Source organism: Trachurus trachurus (genome assembly GCF_905171665.1).
Source record: "Trachurus trachurus genome assembly, chromosome: 4".
Taxonomy (NCBI): Eukaryota; Metazoa; Chordata; class Actinopteri; order Carangiformes; family Carangidae; genus Trachurus; species Trachurus trachurus.
In genome coordinates this window covers 26,311,911-26,332,824 of record NC_139898.1, presented here as the reverse complement: position 1 = coordinate 26,332,824, position 20,914 = coordinate 26,311,911, and the positions used below count along the sequence as shown (strand labels likewise).

The following is a 20,914-nucleotide window of genomic DNA, read 5'->3' as shown; positions in this document are numbered from 1 at the left end:
GTTTTTAAATGAAGCAGTGAAAAAGCACTGTATATGTGTGCGCACGGACGTATTCACACGTGTATGATGGGAAGGAGTTTGTGTGCATGAGCGTGTGGATGTGTGAGAGGTCTGGAGGGGCAGGGCAGGTATCGGTGTGTGTTGCCTCCTCTGTCTGCTCTCGGCTGTCACAGTGTGGTGTGATGTCCGCTGTCAGTCTGTTCTCACGCCAAGGATCGCACCGAAAACACACACTTCTTCTCTTCCCCAACCATTCTCCTCAGTCACGCACTGGCCGAGCCAAGAAAAATGTGTCATCACTGGAAAAAAATAAGTCATTTAATTCAGCAAATTTACAAATAATTAATTGATCAAGTGATTTGGGCCACTTAAAAGTTCCAGCCTTTTTTGCATATGAGAACTTGCTGCTTTTCTCTGGTTCACATTGTTATTAATTTAGTCTCTTTGAAGTTTGAGCAGGTGGTTGATTGAAATGAGTAGTTTGAAGATGATGCTATGGGCCATTAGAGGCTCTGTTGTCACGTTTCCTTTTAATTTTATGGATTAAAAAAGCAAAAAATTATATCAAGTGATCATTTAAAACCAATAGTCCAGATTTTTGTATGGCTAAGGCTGTCTGACAAAAGTGTAGCAGCTGAGCTACAGTACATGGGTACCGATAACATTTGGTAACATGGAAGCTGATTCTTTGTTGTAATGAAGGTGATACTTAGTGAATTGGAAGAGTTCCTCCACTTCCATTTCCAGCTGTTTCCTCCACACTCCACTGACCAATGGTGGAAATATAATCAGTCAGTCAGTCAGTCAACAACATTAACAAGTACATTACCTGTTGTTGCTGTCCTTTAATTACAGTGGGAATTTGATTTAACATGTGCATTGAAAAGGATAAAATAGATGTAATGATCAACAAAGCCTACCATATATTGTCTTTCTGGTCTCTGATGCAAGGATACATCTGGATGACTAGACATTTATTTCTTACCTCCATTATTTTTAAGTAACTGTGGAGATTTGTACTATTAGATTAGGCACAAGACTATTTAACCCTTACTGTCTTTAAGAGATAACTTATATTTGTCTAAATAAGATTTCTAATAGATTTAGCTTTTGGCATCAGTTTTTAGGAAAGTGGAGCAAGACTGAAAAGACAGAAATCTTTGACATATAGTACCTTCTTTTATCCACACACTGATTACAATGTCATGACATTACTAAACTCTAACGTATCGTCATCATGCAGCGGTCAGGGTTGTTTACAAGAAACTGGCGTAGGTCGGGAATTCAGCCAGTGATGTTCCACGACTGTCATCTTTTATGTTAATCTAATTCTTTAGAGGAAACTGTATCATCTGTATCAATTTAGTCTCAGGTATTGATCCTTTTTAGCTACAGACAATTTTTTTTTTCTGTCCCACCATGACTCATAGATCTGCCTATCCATGTATCACAGAGAACAGAACACCTGCAGTGCTGCCAGATTTCAGGAAGCACAGCGATGCCGGATGAGGCTGATATCAGTATCATAATCCCCCAAAGTGCTGTATATACCAGCGCTGTATGCTTCAGATGAGCTAATAATCAGATTTCGTCATTAACAGCTCATAACAGTGCTGTTCATATTTTTTTTTTTTTAGAGAACATCCACAAAACTCCTGAGGATAGAAAGAGAAATCGCTTCAGAGCAGGTGGATGTTGTTTACCACATGTGTGGATGAGGGGGTAGGAGGGGGGATTTTCGAGTTCAGGGCCATGAAAATTGTTACATTTGGGCCACAGCACGACTGGTGTTAGTTACATAAGCCCCCTCTCCACTTTGTGTCTGTGTTTATTTAGTTTTCCAGCAAATGCTTCGGGAAAGAGGTGAATCTCGTACAGAGACTCCAGAGGATACACAGGCCTAAAAGGTGGAGCAAGTGAAGTATTTTGTTGGCACCGCAGTTGGAAAAAAAGACATCAACAGTGTTGGGAAACGCTCTTGGGACTGCATGGGGAGGTGCAACATAGAGAGGTTTTTTTTTGTTTTTTTTTTCATTCATGTAGGGAATGCTATGCTTTCACTGTTTATAATGGTGTTTTTCTCTTGCCTGTGGAAAGAATTTGTTGAATTTCACTCCGGTGTCATGGCGCTGTGGGATCCCTGCCCATTATTTGATTCTATAATGTCTCTGTTGGTATCCTTTTTGAAGCTGTGGTGTGTTTATACACACTCCCTCTGCAGCCCCAGGAATACCTACAACCTCCCACAGCACTTGGATCATATGATGATAGACATCGTAGCTCAGTGGATATGACAGGGTTGGATTTTTATTGCGACTGGGCCATTTCTATTGAACCTGCATGCACTCCACTGTAAATATTACTAATAAAATCTAATATTAAGGACTGTTTGGCTCCGAGCAACCCCAGGTGCTCCAGAAAAAAACTACCATGGGTTCCTCTTCCTATACAAACATATCCCAATACCACCAAGTCCCCATCAGTCGCATTTACTCAGTGGCAGTTATTTACGTTGCCAGGCATCAAACACAACTGCCGCCAGTATGCATGTTTTCACTGTAATCACTAAGCAACAAAGTGTAGCTACAGGAAGTAAAAACTGAATCACTGCAGGGTTCAGAAACGTTTCCACTTCCCTCGACTCTTTCTTAAATACACGGCCGTGGCCCACGTCCACCCCTGGCAACTCGGAGGGGTCGGCGTTTGGAGCGTTGGGGAAATCAGTTCTGACAGAATGACAAGCTTCTCCGCTTCTTAGCGCTTACCATAAACTCATCTAATTGCTGTGGGGCTCCAAACCCACAATAAGAACTCATCCGCTGGGGCCCAGAGCAGTGGGAGGCTCCAGCAGACTTCCGGAAAATTGGAAAGTGTGGAGCAGGCACACACGTGGACGCACACACACACACACACACACGGCGAGCTTGTAAGTGTATCTGTCACAAATCTTTAAAAGTTTTTCTTCTCGCAGCCACTGATGTGCACAGATACACCCACGCTTCCTATTGGTTGATTCTTGTTCTTGTCTTCCCTCTCGGCATGTGTTTTTCAAACAACATTGCGTTTTCCTCTTGGTGTGTTTATGTACAGTATGTGCACCGTTATATCTCTGTCATAAGATCAGATTAATAATAAAAAATTAAAAAAAGAAAAAAGAAAAAAGCGCATAGCAGGGGGTAAATCAGACCGGGCCAATCTCTCACTCAGTGCCCAGCTTCAGTGGAAACAGTCTTGGCAGGTGATCACAGGTCAGGGGCTGCGGGGTCAGGAGGCAGACTGTTGGGCTGGAACGCCGTCGACCAGGAGAGGATGTGCCGATCAGCTGGTTAGCAGACTGGATCAGCACATTAGCACCCCAGGAAGCCTGATTGCCTGTATCGGCTTTACAGGTCACACAGTTGTATCAACAATAGTAACTCAATGTGCTCCAGCTACAGTACAGTGTTGTTCACCTCCTCTGCCGTTTTTGTAAAGATGTATTATTAGATATTCCCTCTCGGTCATTTAAATGGAGTAATCAACTGGTCTATAAACAGGAAAATCATCGTCATCATCGTTTTCCAGAGCCCAAGTTGACATCACGTTTCTACTACAGAGCAAATCCTAACTGTGAAGATGTTTTTGTTTTTTAATGAATGAGTTGGGGAAATTAAAATTGGACTCTATGGACATATTGATGAATTATTAATTATTTTAGCGCAAAGGAGTTCAGCAAATAGTGCTGTTTGTGTTTGCAGCAGCAGCAGCAACAGGCTTTTCACAATTATACCAGAATGTATTTGGTTACAGAGGCTGCCATCGATAAATATTTTCATTCATTCATCAACTAGCGGAGTGCTTGTTTGGAATATAAAACCATGAGAATTGTTCCTGCCGATTTTCCAGCGCAAATGTGACGTCTTGAGATAATGTGTTTGTCTGACCAACAGTCCAAAAACCCAAGAGATATTACATTTACAGTAACAGAAAACAGAGAAAAGCAACAATTTGAGAAGCTGGAATCAGTGAGTTTTGTGTTTTTTTTCCCCTTGATCATAACTCTAAAAATGTTTCCTAGTGTCGAGGGAAGGAACAAATCATCTGGAGATTTGTGTTTCCTGATTGATTTATTCAATATTCGGACAATAAAACATGAACAAATAGTGGAAAATGTCCATCACCGTTTCCCAGAACTGGTGACCATCAGTCCAAAAGCCAAATATGTAATGAAACTCTTGTTTGTTTGGTTTTGTTTTATATATTCTTACAGTCAATTAATCAATATATTAGGCATGTTAATTACAAGTTTTGGCCCCTCTGACAAACTCAGTCATTACATGGGGAAGTGAAGTGCTGTGGCTGGAAGAGATATCGAGTCATATCACACTCAGGCGCTGCGAGAGGTAAAGAGCCTTCCATGACTCAGGCGGATTTGTTAATGACTTGAAAGGTGGTGATGACTCAGATAGCCCGAAGCCAAATACGCTCTGAAAAGACCAAGTTAGGCCTGTTGTGATCTTTCTCCTTATCAAAGGGTGCACGGTTCTCTGCAGAGGGCTGGCGAAGGCTGAATGATGGCCAAGTAGCTCCAGTAATGTTTTGGAGACGGTACAATGTCTCGCAGATGCCAGAGTCATTACAGCAGAGCTATTAGGAAGAATCTGCCATCTTTTCCTCAGTCGTAATGGCTCCATTTCCCTTTTAGCACACTCGACTGTAAAGGTTAAAGCACATGGGAACCATTGGGTCGAATACATTTGTAATTACACTGTTGTCACTTTGTGGAAACAGTCTTAATCCTCAAGTTTGCTTGACAGTTCCAAGGTAATTACATAATATTGGTAAGATGCATGGCAATAATTGCTCATAAACCAAAATGTCAGACATTGTTAGGAAGAAGTTTTTTTTTGTGCGTTGGTAGCATCTGTTATACTTGGTCCTGAAGTTCTGCTACAAAATCAATTAGTTTAAGATGGAATTTTGAGAAATCCGCTCGCAAATGCTTGTCTCAAGCCATCAGTCACATTACGCGGTGAAACGTGTCCTGAGGGAGAACAACATGTGATGGAGAGGAGCGTGCAGGTCATGTTTTGGGTCTCGTTTGCCAGAGATAATGTGGACGGAGCGGGAGAAGAGGTTTGCTCAGCGGTAGAAGCTGCAAAAATAGAATAATAACTTAATAGTGCATGGTTAAACCTGTTCCAACCCACAGTCTGTCGGTCGGCCGGTCTTCACCGAGGCGTCTGCAGCGCAGCTCAAAACGCACAGAGAAACTGTATGAAAACCACACTCAAGAGTGTTCACATACAGTACAGTATGGATCACAGCCGTGAGGGCGAGACGATGCAGGAGAGATGGATAGAAATCCTAGAATTAGGAAAATTTCTTCAGTGTGGAAGTAAAGTGGTGAAAGTGTGTCTATGGATCCATGGCATCAACAGTAAGCTTTATTTTGACACGCTGAAGTAGATAAACAGATAAACAAACAGTGGCTGGGGGAAAACACTATACTTCCTTTGCACCCACCAAAGTCATGGGAACTGTTCAATCAAATCTTTAAAAAATGCATAAATATATATTGTGGTGACAAAATCAGTCAAAATAAAATTTTTTTGGACAATGCTGAGAATGTGGCTCTGATATTCTTGGAACGCCGACGTGATATTCTGCTTATTCATGATGTATTGAGAAGCCGTGGACACGTAGACAAAACACTATCCATCTATTTTAAATTGAGGCTGGACGGTGCGGTAATCTCGATTTTTGTCTCCACTTTGAAAAGCTCTGGTATAGACTACACACATTATCCCAACATAAGCAGTCTGGAAGGAAGTATGGAGAACGTGCCGAGCTTCAGCCCGTGATTCCTCTTCTTCACGTGTCTCGGACCACCCTCTCTCTCTCTCACACACACACACACACACACACACACACACACACACTCTCTCTGCTGCTGCTGCTACACTGTTAAGCTGAATAACAATTTATTTGATCACTGGCTTCCTATATGTTACTGTTCTTGATTTTTCCCGGGGGGCATCAGGTTCACTGATCCACAGCTGCCTCATTAGCCGGTCGTGTAACAAGAGCAGCTCCGCGGGTACATTCTGTTATTCTGTTATATAGGCTGAATATTAATGCGGTGGTCAGGGAGCCATGGAAGAAGACAAGTAATGGAAAGCAGGGTAATTTGTGTACAATATTACACAACATGGACATAATAAATCACAGCAAACATTGTGATATCGAGCGATGGAAATCCAAACATATGGCATGATAATTTAGTTATTCTGAATTAATTCAGTGGAAATGTACTGCTGAATCTATTCAGCGTATCAAAGCCTGAGCATGTCTCTCCAGGATCGGCTTACACGCCCGTTTACTGGCGTTGTTTGGAGACGACAGCCTGGCTTGTTTGTTTAAAACTGCTGTATGGATTTTGAGGATAAGGGTACACTGATGATCGTGTCTCATCATCCATCCCAAAGCCGCCTCTTCCCGACAGAGAGTTGAATCCTCCGGTCAACTGCGCTGACACGCGGGCCTGCACAACATGTTTTTATGCATCTGGGATGTGTGCAGTGCACCAGCTTTTCTGTGACCTACAGTCACCCCATAACATCCTTCTTTGTGCTGTCCTGCAGAGATGTTTACATGTGCGGTATCTTCCGCGGAGCACAGATTGCGGTGGCCTGGAGAGATCAGCAACACTCCGACTTAGGGATAAACACGCAAGAAAGATACAAAATGAAGCTGCAAAGTCTGAAAAATGTCTCCATCAGTTTGACAACATGCAACTGTAAATTCCAGGGGACATTAAAAAGTGATGAACCTGGCTGAGACTTGTGACTTTTGAAGATAAAACATTGAATAAGACATGCATCACAGCTGGATTCATCACATTTCAGTTCTTTTTGCCTTAATTCTGACAGAGAAAGAGAGAGAGAGGGAATGATGTGTCACTAAGCACCGCAGGTTTGACTCGAACTTGGGCTGCTGCACTTGTTCTCCACACACTTAGGCGCTCCATTTCTTGGAGCAAACTCTGTCCGACTCCTTTTTAAGCCGTTTGTTTGAAGACATCCGGTCTGATGTTTGCAGAGTGCCTGGGCTTGCTACATTAAATTGCAGTTTCTGTTTCAAACATACACTAAAACAACACTGGAGAACCTCCAGGCTTATACACTATATCGGTGACAAATGGTTCATGTTGGCAGTATTGAGTACACTGTCCTCTCCACTTGGACTGCCAAGAAATTTCATACTGATGTTACTAATAATTGAAGTAATCGTTTAATGCAACCGACCGGTCAGAGAAACATCCACTTATCAAACTCCTAGGATTATGACAGGATGCCTCATTTGCCTCAGTTACAAACCTGAATTACTGAGATTAATCAACACTATGCAGCCACTTTGCTGTGTAAACAGGCCTGAAAGTCGACATACATTTAAAATGGACAGTGTGTAACTCTGTGGTGGTACTGTCATGTACTCAGGCTCTAATGCACAGCATGTTTGTGTATTTTTAATAGACTCCTAACTGATTTCGCTGTCGAGAGCTGATATCACATCCATGCCCTAGTGTATGCACGTTATTAATCCAGGCCAGGCACCACACATCCACTGCAGCTCTGTTCTTTCTGCTCCGGGCCTCTGAGGAGTTGGTCGTCATGTGCCAGGTTTTCTTTTCATCACAACATGATTAAAACCCCCTAATGTGACTTTCCCCCGTCATTGAGTATTCACTTTGCAAATCCACTATGAATAGCGACCACAGTAAAAATGTTTAAGTGAATAAGCTCTGGTGCCACTAAAGGCGCCACGTTCATGAATACCAAATGAAAACTAGCTTGTTCTGACATTTTCTATAATTGAGGTTGTAGCACCCGGGGATTGTAAACAATCCTCTGATTTACTGAGATGTTAATAGGTGTGACCCTCTGTGGCGGTGCGAGGAAAGACGTCGCAGCGATAATGTCCCTTTATCACAGTGAACCATCTCCACTCTGAAGCTCGTCACTGCAGGTTTTTCTTCTTTTAATTGAATGATGGAAGTGAGGTTGTCAACACCTGCACCGTGTGATGTTAGTGCAGGTTGATTTTTATCATTAACCACCAGGCCTCCGTGATGCCTCCTGTACAATCCACTTACTTATATTAGTTAACCTCAGTCCTGCACACACAATTTTCCCCCCTGCATGCAGTCACCCACTTTAAAGGGATAGTTCAACATTTTGGCCCATTGCCATAATCCCTATAGTCATAGCAGTAGGTTCGTTACCTTTAATTGTCGGTGCAAGTTATTTTTAGAACGGCGGAGCAGAGCCGCAAGCTGCTCAGAGCTAGGCTATATGGAGGCTCATGGGATTTCTTGGTTTCCCTCATCAAACTCATCAAATACACAATCCAACAACTCCAAAACGCTCTCGTGGACAAGTTGTGACCTGCACATTCACTACGCTATGAGATAATAACAGAATGTTGCAAGACAGAGTTGTTTTCGAGGTAAATTCATGCAAAACAGCTGATGCGCGTTACCGTCGGGGGCAGTTTTTCAGCTAGCAGTCTCTGCATTTGCCTCTAAAACAACTCCATCTCGTAACGTTCCATTATTATCTCATAGCGTGGTGAATGTGCAGGTCACAACTTGTCCACCAGAGCGTTTTGGAGTTGTTGGATTGTGTATTTGATGAGTTTGATGAGGGAAACCAAGAAATCCCATTAGCCTCCGTAGCGTAGCTCTGAGCAGCTTGCGGCTCTGCTCCGCCGTTCTAAAAATAGCTTGCACCGACAATTAAAGATAACAAACCTACTGCTAAGACTATATAGGGATTATGGCAATGAGCCGATTTGCCAAAATGTTGAACTATCCCTTTAAATAGCCTCTCTCCTGTCATGCATACGAAGGAGAAGTCACTTCTAAGGTTTGTCCACAGAGCCGTCCAGGTAACATCAGACGTCTTTCCCCTCTGACCTCTGCAACCACCCGACTGCCCACGTCACCTCATCACCCCCACTCACTCTTCGTTCTCCTGTGTGTGTATGTGCCTGTGTGTGTGTGTGTGTGAGAGAGAGAGAGAGAGAGAGAGAGAGAGAGAGAGAGAGAGAGAGAGAGAGAGAGAGAGGAGGATGACATCAGTTCCATTTCTGTTTGAAAACACTTCCTCACACACACAGACCAAATATCCCCGTCCTCGCTTCGTCTCCTCTGCTGTTGCCAACACATAAGCAGTCTGTGCTGAGTCGGCAGCAGGAGCTTCGTCTGCTGTGTGTGTGTATTTACTACTGGTATATTAAAACTTAGATTTTATCATTGTGGTTTGGTCACACGCTGCCAGAATCCCCTTTCCCCGTGAAATATAACATCAAAAGTCATTATCAGGTATCAAAGTTATGAATCTGATAAGATGTAGCGATGCAGCGTATGAACGGATAAAGTGAAACTATATTATCTGTCTTTTAAGTCAAACCAATTAGGTGCAAATAAAGAATATAAAGAGGCAGAAATACATTAATCTACAAATTCAAATGTAGCTGAGATGAGACCGGAGTTACCTTGAAAATAAGTGTATTGACCTGATTCAGGTGCTGCTTTAGACAAAATGATTTCTCTTTAAGAGGAAAAATAATTATAAAGATCTAAAGAGTGTCACTGCGGGAAAAAAAATCAAAGTAGTCAGACGTTGATTCAAGTTTCGAGGAGGTTATACAAGTTTGTTTGGACGACAAGATGAAGGTTGTAATCATTCATCAGCGTTCAGACTGTACTTCTGGTCCCATGCTGTTGTGTTTCCACATAGTTGTAGGAGCAGCACATGGCCTCGCTGTGCCATGAGGGATTATTATTATGATATCTGGGATGTGCACACGGTCGGACTCGGACCTGCCTCTAAATAAAGTGGTTCAGATCATCTTGATAAACTGTTGGCTTGTTTACAGCCCGTCTGATCCCAGCGTTTCCTGCCCGTGTCAGACGATCCTCTAATGCTTGACATGCTCTCAGAAGTCAGGAATAACTCTGGTGAGTACAAACGATGGCCAGAAGTACAAAAATAAAAACCAATACAACCGAGCTTTCGTTACAGTCTTGAGGTCAAAGTTCGAGCAGTATTTTGTCGCTGCTTCTTCTTCTCTCTATTAGCCGTATAAACACAACCCCAGAGAGAGACAGACGGACGGACGGATGGATGGACAGAGCGGGGGAGTGATAGACTAAACCGACTGATTTAGACAGAAAGGGGAAGTTGAAATGAAAACAGAGCAGAAGGAGTTGGGGTCTAGTCTGGGAAATAAGGTCAGGAGGCTCTCGTTGTCGTCGCTGCTGCTGCTGCTTGTGCTGCTGCCGCCCCCTCCTCTCTATTTCCCTCCATCTCCTCTCTTTTTCTCCCTCTGTGGCACTAGCGTAGCCCCGATCACAGCACCTGCTTTCCCCATCATCTCCCCGTAGCCGTCCCACTCTGTGCAGAGTGAGTGCTGCGCTGTTCTACGGCCCGCTGACTTCAAACATGAGCTACTCCAGGAATGATAATGACAGAAACATGCCTGGAAAAATAGGATTGTCCTCCAAAAATACACTCTGCTCTTTGTGTTGCTGGTCCCTTTTTTTTTTTGCATGTGTGTGTGTGTGTGTGTGTCTGTGTGTGTGCGCTTGGTCTGAGTCGGGTCCCAGCGCACACAGTGATTGATGGTTGTTCTCTTCTGCCTGTTTACTGGTGTTTGGATGTGACTGGATGGGTATGAGGCAGTAATAGAAGGCTAGCTGGGCAATAACAGGGATTGTTCTATCCCAAGAAGCACACCTGTCCCGTGCCAGACCTGAGACCGGAGTTAAACACACACACACATATACACACACACACACACACACACACACACACATACACACCACATAGACACACACACATACACACCAGGAGCCTGTGAGACATTCCCACTGTGCTCCATTTCACATTCCTATCCTCTGACAGCATGTCTGCTTTTATATGATCATATTCAAGGTTTATAAAAAAAAAAAAGTGACACCTTCAGTTTGAGGGACTTGTTTTTGTTTGACACTGTCTGCTGTTTGGGGAAAAAAAGAAAAAAAAACCCTGATTATTTTTCAGATGCGTTAATAGTCATTACTGTCACACTACTCCTCCTCCGGCCAATCAGTCTGTGGCTCCATCTCTGTGTCTCTAATGATCCAACTTTTATTGATTTAAAGAGTATATATAAATGTATATACTATACTTTATGTTTGGTATTTCATTTTGTGGCATTTCATTAGGTGATCGTCATAGAGATCATGTGCAGACTGACGGGAAAATTGGAGAAAGTACAGTCATCATAAACTACAATTAAATGCACAATTTCACATTATGGATCAAGCTCAATTACTTTCGACTCTTTTATGACTCTTATATCACAGTGTAAGCTAGAATTACATAATGTTACAGCAGGTAAGCGTCTCCTAGAACAAAGCCACAATGACAAATCTGTAAAGGTTTGATGATGATTTAGTAATTTAATGTTCTTTTAATGGCTCTGGTTGCTCATGACGGGCCCGCCGCTGGTAATTTGATTGGTTGAGGTTTCTGTGTGTGGGCGGGCACTAAAAAGTTGTTAATATCACTTAAATTCCAGTGACCACAAAAGCAGCAAAGCAGCTGTGTGGGCTGATGTTCTCACAGGATTACCAGTTGCTTTGAGTTTGAACAGTCTGGTCATTTGCAGCCACCACATGTGGTGCCACGAAAGTGAGACACTACTTTGTATAATGTGGGATGGACATAAAATTTATTGTGCAGGAGCTGCTTGTGATTAAGTTAGAAGAAGAAAAAAAAAACATGAATTAGTGCCAGTCATTGCTTTGTGAATGGAAGCCAGTTGATCCAGCTTCCTATTGTCCAATTTCTGAGTAAAACACAAGCTTAACAGTGAATTCCTTCAAATGCTGAATGATATAAAGGATGAATCAGTGCATAAGCAGCAGCTCTACGTGGGTGAACATTTGTCGGTTTTCCAGGGAAAACACAACATAGAAGCTGACACACAGGTGACGGTAAATTGGGTTGCGAAAAAGCAGCAGTATGTTATTATAGTTTCTGTTTCCTTGAGCTGAATCAGGTCAGCCTTTACAATGAATGTAAATCACAAGACTGTAGATGTGTAAGTGACATTTAAGAGGAGCACAGATCATGTGACGCTTTCAAATATGATGATTATGAAAAGGTTATCTTTACATCTGTACCGACACATTAAATGTCAGAACTTCTTTAAGCTTCACTGCTGCAATTATGTTTGTATTACTGTAAATCATTTCATGCGGTCACACGGGATCTTCCCCGATTTCACCAGTTACGTCATGTTTGTCAGCATGAAGGCCACATTAGGGGTGCAACAACCCACAAACGGATGAAGAGTCACGCATGTGGTCTGCAAGAAATGCTCTTGTCGTGGCATCAAGGTCTCTCAGGAATGTCTCGGGGCCTTCAAGCCGTCACCTGCTCAGTACCAGTCAGCCTGCTGGGGAGACGCACTAATGGTCAGACTGACCGTGTAAGGCTCTGGTGCCAGTGTGGATCATGACTCAGCGTCGTATCTGTGGCCTCATCGTTCACACTCATAGATTTGGAATGGGTAGAAAAGACACCTGTCGTTCCTTTGATCATTTTGGTCAGTGGTCCTCAGCTATTTCAGCCCTTTGACCCTGTTAAACAAAAGCTATGTCTACTTGGAGTGTCTTTTCACAGGTTGCCTATGCTGAAACATATTAGTTATTCTTAATTGATTTATTAACAATACAATACAATACAAATTTATTTATAAAGCACCTTTAAAAACAACAGCGTTGACCGAAGTGCTGTACAACAATAAAAGATACAGACAATTAGCACAGATTAAAACACAAAATGTAAGACCACTTAAAAACAAAAAAGCAACCCACAATCATGAGACAGAGAAGGCCATGGAGAACAAGTGGGTTTTTAAAAGAGACATAAAAACAGGGAGATAATGGATAGGTCCAGTCATTTACAAAGTACATTTTTAGAAAATGTCTTTGTCTTTGATGCGTACAGCAGAAATAACAGCTTTCTGTATCCCTGTTTTGTTTAAGGAATATTTTTAATATCTTGGGAAATGCACTTATTTGACTTCTTACCAAGATCCGAAACAAGGAGATCTAAATATGAAACTGGAAAACGATCTGAATACTTGCACATCCGCTCTGACCCTAAATGGCTGTCTGCTAAGTCAGAAGTCAAGCGGCGAGGATTAACCCTGACTTGAGGAGGAAGAGCAAACCATGTATGGAGCTCGGCAGTGAGAGCAACAGAGTCAGCGGAGGAAGAGGATAGTGACTTATTAAACAGCTATTCTATGATGGACACAATTCATTAAAAGGAAACGTCAGGAATGTAAAGTATTTGTGCTTTGTCAACAGATCAAATGATGGCATTCTTGGTGGTTGTCATGCAATCACAGTCGATAACATACTGACTCATGTGCTGTACCTTTGTCCTTGGGAAATGTTTCATGCTTTCATAACGTTGTTTGTTGACGGGTTGAGGGGTAATGGAAGTGGAATCGAAATAATAAAACGGCTAAATTCTTCCATCTCGATTGTGATTCCCATTCAAGGACAGTGACTAATGGAACATAAGAAGTGGAGTGCGTTGGATTGATTGTCTCGACACAAAGTGGCATTTTGCATGCGTCCCCCCTCCATTGTCTCAGACTAATTTCTTTTTGTTTGTTTCCTGCCGCCTTGAGGAGGAATTTGATTTTGTTAGAGGAAATACAAGCGCAGAGGCTGAGCATTTTACAATGGAACAATTTGGTGTGGAGCCAAACCTTCCCCGTAAGAAGGAAGAGATTAATGCGAAGCCAAATTCCTCGTAATTCTTCCCATAGTTTGTCAGAGGAATCCACATTTTCCCTGGGCTAACACACAGTTCAGCTCTCCCCACCATCTGCGTAATCCTCTCAGATTGGGTCCATGACATCATCTGGTGATAACAACATGAGAGCCATCAGCTTTTTTTTCAGGGGAAACTCTTAAATAGACGGGGTAGGAAATCATAACAAAGTTTAAGGGATTTGGAAAGGGTTTGCGATGATGTACGAATAGATTGTTTCTGTCAGATCTTTTTCCTTTAAGGTGCAGCAGAACATTTGGTCCTGGTTTCCAGTGCTTAGAGCTAAAGGATAGAGCTGGTCATACTCGGCCCATTAACTCAGAGCAGAAGTTCGTCTTGGGTGCTTTACGAATTGGGAACAACCCCCCAAGTCACCCATGGAGTCTTAGTCATCCCCAACTCTTTTCCACTGAATCGGTTCCTCCCTCATTTGCAGTCACCAGTAGGGCACTTTTTGAACCTTAATTTGTTTTAAATTCAAACCTCACAAATGGTTAAATTGCCAGTTTACATCATGTGATCCGGTTTCACTTCTTCACTTTGTAATCTACTGCATTATGCAACTGTTTAGTAGATTCCTCAAGCCGTCCAGTGGGGGGGGGTTTTGGTGTCCGTGGAGACGATGATGGAATAAATGGAACTGAACCAGCAGGGTCACGATTAGTCACAGGCATGAGCCACGGACTGAACTCATCGAGCAGAGCCTCCATTTTTCTTGCAGTTTCTTGCGTCTGAACCGAGAGCTTAGCTGGAAAAGGAGTGATGAACTAAAGATGGCGCAGGGAGAGTGAGAATATGTCAAATTAATCCTGTGTGACAGGTATTTTACACACTCACCCAGTGTCCAAAGACAGTGTCCTCACTATTGTTGCATTTTCCATAAACTTTGGCTGGGCGTCTTCCTGTTTTTCAGTCATATGATCGTTGCACCGCTCCAGACCTCTGTCCCTGACAGTTGCAAAGATTTGCTCCACTTAAAGAGTCTCTTAAGCTTGTTATGATGGAAAAACTTTCAGACCAGTGCTGGTTCTTCTCAGAACACCATCCACACCAATGAAAACCCCGACCCCAGCAGGTCTAAACTGATATCAAGGAAAGCTGTTGATTGTCAGACCAGGGTTCGGACGTCTCTCTTTGGACATGTTGGTAAGTGTTGACGATGATGATGAAGGCTTTGATTGCTTGTCAAGAGAATGGACCGACCGAAAACTGATTGTCTTACCATGAATGTAACTCTGGCTACTTAGTCTTGTCTCTGAGTGTGGCCATGTGATGATTAAAAATTAGTTTTTTTTGTCAGCAGTATGGCTTAGCCTATTGAATGGGAGCATTTTGTGTAACTGTATACATAAGAGTTGTGTTACGTTGTTCAGAAATATTTCAATCTATTTTTTCTACATTATTATAGCATTTGTCGTGTTTTTTTTCCTGTTGCATAAACCATTAAGAATGAATCTAAAAAGCGAACGTGTTCATAGGCGAGAGACAACCTCCAAGTCCAAAGTAATCTAATAAGGAAATCAAACAATAGCAATGTAGTTTTCCTTCAGCTGGTTTTTCACTCCACTGTGTTGCCACTTATTTGCATTAAGTTGAACTGATCCGCCTCGGGGAAGCTGTTAATATGTCCGTGACAGCTGTTGCTACACTCTCTGCCGCTCCTCTCTTTGTCACTCCGATCATTTGAAACGAATGACTGCCGGTCACTTTGTCTCCCCCCCCGATGTCATCGCTGGTGTGAGCGCACACAGAAAGTGTGTCAAGTGTTTTACACCGCGAAGATCCTGTTTAGTCCAGTGACTGCATAGTGAGCAGGGGGGCTAAACATAGCCTGCACCCTAAATGAACGGCCTTTGTTTACCCCTCCTCCCGCCCTTCTTCCCCTCACAAAGGTATTTGTCATCATGTACGGCCTTGAACTGTGACTCCAGAGCGAGGTAGTATACTCTTATTGTTGGCATGAAGTCAGCACTCGCGTATGTGTGTGCCTCAGCAGCTGTTGATTAGACAGTGAAGGGTCGGTGCAGAGTGTGTGCACTGTGCACATGCATGGCTGAGTGATTGTGTGTTGTCTCTGGGAGCTGCTGCGTGTGTCCTCTTGACCTGGAGGTTGAACTCTTGCAGCCTTGTCCCTGTAAGGCAGAGCGATGGGCGCGCTTCGCCCCCCGCATGCTTGCCATAATGAGCGCGCTTTAGGTCGCTTGTTCATGTGTCACGTTTATTCAGAGGAGAGGGGTCTGGGCAAACTTAATCAGTGTGCAGTTTCAGACGTGCGGCTGTGTCCTGCCACGATTAGATCTGAAATGCTTCAGGTTCACTTGAGTCAACTTCCTTTTCCAGCCTCACAGATATAAGATGCGAGTTAATCTGCAGCCTCTCGCCTTAAAGATCAAATCTGCTTTAACAGTTTAAAAACAAATGTGTAGCAGCACAGATGTTTTGTTTTCTTTAGCGTCAGTCACGTCACGGTACACAAAGCTTATCAGAAGAAACACACAAGACCGTAGCCATATCGAGATTAGCTACTGTGTGTTGCTTTTAACAGTTTTCTCTGTCTGCCAACAAATTCTGTAAATATCAGAGGGATCTATACGGCATCAAGTGGAGACGCCACGCTGTTATTGTAGGAGCACAGTGGGACGCCGCCGCATGTTTTCTCCTTCAGAAAAAAGCTGTTTTATCTGTTTCTGATTCATTCATTGTCCACAGATCTTACTGACATCTCTGCATTTGTTTTGAGTTCATAAAATGGGCTTCAAAGTATTTCTTCCGGCTATTTACACTGCATAGGGGCTGATCTCAAACTATTGCTCAGGATGGAGGGGCAATTGTAATTCTCAGCGTTCACCCTCGTCTCAAAGCAATGCCCCCTCAAATTCCTCTTATCCCTCTCTAAGATGAAGGAAATCTTATGGATTTGTAGAAACTTTCTTTTTTAATGATTTCTTTGGGAGCATTATTGGACAAGTCACAGTAGAAACACAGAATAGAAATGAAAAAAGAAAAGAGAGAGAGACAGGGAGGTGGGACATGCTATGTGGACATGGTAAGTAGAAGCAGGACTGTTGTGATCGCAGTATGGGATGTTTCTTGACATCTGAGGCGCCAGATGCCTCCGTTTCTAGACACCTTTTTCATAAGATGCTGTAACAAGAATACATCATCTCTTCAGAATGAGAAGAGGGATTTTAAATTAGGACTTCTAATTAGTGCTTAGCTGTATCGAAACTCACAAAGCTCATGCACCTCTCCATGTGTAATAAATGCCAACTGGGGTAATCATTTCCAAACAGGATAAGAAGCTTTTTAAAAATCCACCTGCAAAAAAAAAAGAAGAAAAAAAAAAAAGAAAAGCATTGGGAGAGAATAACAATGATCAGACAGTTCTGTTTCCTGAGACGTGTGCAATGCAGAACAGTTTTCCTCCAGTGGCGGTGGAGCAGACTGCAGTGTGTATATTGGACTCAATGGTGCAGAATGTTCAAGAACTGCGGAGGAAAGGGAGGCTTTGGATCGGAGCTTACTAGAATTCCAACAATGTTCCAGTTCAGACCTACCACCAGGAGGTTTTCTCTGTTTGTGTTTTTGTGTGTGTTTGTACATGTGTGCGAGACTGTGTGTGTGTGTGTGTGTGTGTGTGTGTGTGGTGCTGGCAAAGAGGCGGAGGAATGGAACGATGTTAGATCAAGTGGTAACCGTGGAATTTTTCTCCTCATCTGCTTTAAGCTTTCCTAAAAACCACCGCCGGCGCTGCCAGAGACACCATCTCTAGATGATAACAAAGACTCACCAGCTGTGCGAAGTATTCTACCCCCCAAAAACTTCACCTTTAGCTCGTCCCCGGACGCCTACGCACAGACAGACACGTATACACGTTATACACACACAACCTAAGGCCGAAAGTATTCCGTCCCTTATAAGGTAAAATCGCAGGTCGGTTTTTTAGAGTGAATCTGTTTTGCAGCGTCCTGGGCGAACTTTGGTATTTGTGGCTGGGAAAAGCATCAACTATGCAGAAAGGACATCCTTCAGTGTTTGTTTTCTCTGCTTCCCTGTATGCATCCTGTGGTTCTGACTGACTGGCTGCTGGCATTACGTAAAAGCCAGACTCCGTGCTTATATATTTTTTTCCACCTCAGTTTTTGGTAAATGATTCAGCAGAGCCGGCCTGAATGAATGTTTTCAGAGCTTGGTTATGAGTATAAACAGCTTTCCTTTTTTTGTCGGATGTGCTGATCGTTCCACATTTGTGGTGTGTGTGTGTGTGTGTGTGCTGCACATTTCTGGCGATGTGACATTTCATGCGTACATGTGCCATTACTCTAAGCACTTGCAGATTTTGGAGTTTATTTGATAGAGGAGTGATTAACTTTGATTCACTTTCAGATGTGCTGCCTGCTTTATGCAGGTGCATGTATCCTTGTGTGTGTGTGTGTGTATGTGTACTTGGGTGTGTGTGTCAGTGCATACCTGAGCTCCCAGCTATGTAGTTAATCACGTCCACCTACGGTCACTCAATAAACCCCAGTGGAAATGGCGACTCACACCACAGCTATCCCACAATGCCCCCTTCTCCTCTTTTTTATCACCAGCTCGTAATTATGTGCTCCAGTGAGAGGCATGCAACTCATTTATACACGCATACACAAATACAAACACACACACAGGGACACACACTTGATTAGCAAACCTAATGGATCGCCTTGCTCTGTATTCCAACAACATTCCATAAAGCAGAGAGCCAGATAATTGCTTTCTAGCGTCGGTACTGTGACCGGCATTACCACACAAACTCTGCCATCTCCTGCTCTTCGTCCTCCTCCTGCTCCTCTTCCTCTTGCGTCTGCTCCAGCTGTATCTCCTGCACTTCATCCTGCTCCCTTTCATCCTCCACCATTCCTTTTTTTTTTGCATCTTGTATGAAATCTGCGCAGCGTGTTGTCTTTTTGATGCTGAACACAACAGTAACCCCACTATACCATGCAGTACTGTCTGTATACCAAACATCAGAGAGGTAAAATGAACCAAAAATCAAGAATCTAGCCTGAGTATTTTTTTTCTCCTAGAGACTAAACCAGAACTTCAGTGTAAATCTTCATGAATTTGTTCAGATACACAAGCTGCTTTGCTGTAAGTACATTTTTCACCAAATAAATCAATGCTCCTGCAAGTTTGTTTATTTATATTACTTCCTCCTGGGTGTCAAAAATCTTGTCATGCTGCTTTAAGCTGTTAAATTACAGTTTCGTTATAATTTGTATCCACATCATTACAAGATCTAGTTCTCAAAACAATTGGAGACGCACTTCAAACGATAATTTGTTTTCCTCAGTGTGAAATGTCAAACTATTATACAGGAAGTGTTTTACTCTCAATAGCTATTATTCCTTATTGGGAATGGGAAGGCATCTCATTTCTGTAGCTGCAGATCTCCTGTTTGGCAGGGGTGCAGAAAGCATTCTGCAACAAGACAAGGCTAGAAAACCATACCATGTGCAGAAGTTTCTCCTCAGGTGTTGTTGGTTTGTGCAGAAGAACTGAAGAGGGAGACGGATGAGGCAAAGATACGGCTTTGGTTCCTGCCGATGCTCTTAAAGTGATGAGACATTGTGGTTATTGTAGTTTGGCCGGCTGATTTGGCCGACTTAGCAACACGGTCAGCAGCTGGAGCTGCAGCAGTCGATGTGACTCACAGTTCATGGAGGCATTCAAGGTACTTTGAAACCCTTGGTGCCCAATTGCTGCAATTTGCATGAAAAATGGGACTCCTTCTGGACTGAACATGCAGACGTGATATTTTTAAGTTCACTGTGGTTTAACACTCCATCATCATTACCTGAAATGTCCACTGCTGCTAAATGTTCATAAATTTGCTTAGCAGAGTTGGATGCAGTTGCAAGGTGCAGTGTATTTGCCTATATGAGTGTGTGCGTGTGCACGTTTGAACCAAACAGATGCACCTAGAGAATAATCTGCACATTGGAGTGAAAACACACTTAGGAAAAAGATGTTGTTTTCACTCACAAGTGCACTCCACAGTCAAGTTTGCACATAGTCATGCATTCTTTGTTAGCTTATGTTTCCATGTTGAAGCAAAGGCTCGGCCGGGGGCTATTTTCCTACCAGCTTCGCTCACCCAATGAGGTCACACCATCCAGAATCCAGAGAATGTGAAGAATGGCGAGGTTTAAGAGCTTCTCAACAGCTCTATATGTTATCAGATGGAAGGCGGCCGATGCAGAGGGGGTGAGGTTGAAATGCGATCCACTTCTGTAACGGTGAAATGAAGGAGGAGGGGAGGGAATGACACGCTTCTTCGCCTTATAGCTTCTTCTCTAATCTTCCGTGCACCTATAGCAGCCTTAACTTCAACGTTGCTTCATCTGCACTGTTGTTTCAAATGTAATGTGGACACCGTAAGATAATTACATTATGCCTACACAAAGAGCAGGAGCTGATATTGCACTCACAGTCGGATAGACCCATGTTATGTGTTAACCCTTGTTAAACCCCCAAATCAGTTGTACATCAGATGAAGCTGGTACTTATACAAGATCCAAAGCTGTCTGAAACTGTGAACTAGTTTGTTATAAATCCACCTCTGTCACAATGCACATGTAAAGTACTGTATGTTTTTCTCAGGTGAAATAGGTCATGTAGGCTCAGTGGGTCTGATTCTCTACAATAACACCTTTGTAAACTGAGCAGTCCATCGAAGTTACCGTTCAGACCTCAGTCTCAGTTCATGGCTCCTTGTTTGTTGTGCAAAGACCAAGGAAGGCTGCATGAAACAATTATTTTTACTATCAACTCATCTTCTGATTATTTTCCAGATTAATTCTTTGGCCTATTAAATGTCATTCAAACTTGCAGTTTGGCATTTTTGCTTGAAAAAAATGTCAAAACAAAATTTTTTAGTAATAACAAAAAAAGAATCCAAATATTTTTCCATCAATCATCTAAACATTTAATCAGCTCATCAAGTCAGCTCTCAGTGCAGCTTCTAATATCAGTTATATCAAGTCTGGAGA

The 20,914-nt window shown here is 42.8% G+C and overlaps 1 protein-coding gene across 4 annotated transcripts in view; it reads left to right on the top strand.

Annotated features, from left to right (window-relative positions):
- The window catches only part of ddah1 (dimethylarginine dimethylaminohydrolase 1), an 80,641-nt gene that overhangs the window by 23,620 nt on the left and 36,107 nt on the right, over positions 1-20,914 (top strand). Inside the window, exon 1 of one of the 4 annotated variants that reach the window (XM_083969650.1) lies at positions 1,932-2,011. The exons of the other annotated variants lie outside the window; for them this stretch is intronic. The gene's annotated coding sequence lies outside the window, so the exon portion shown is untranslated. Of the gene's footprint in view, positions 1-1,931; positions 2,012-20,914 lie in introns of those variants that run through there. 4 annotated transcript variants of the gene reach the window in all.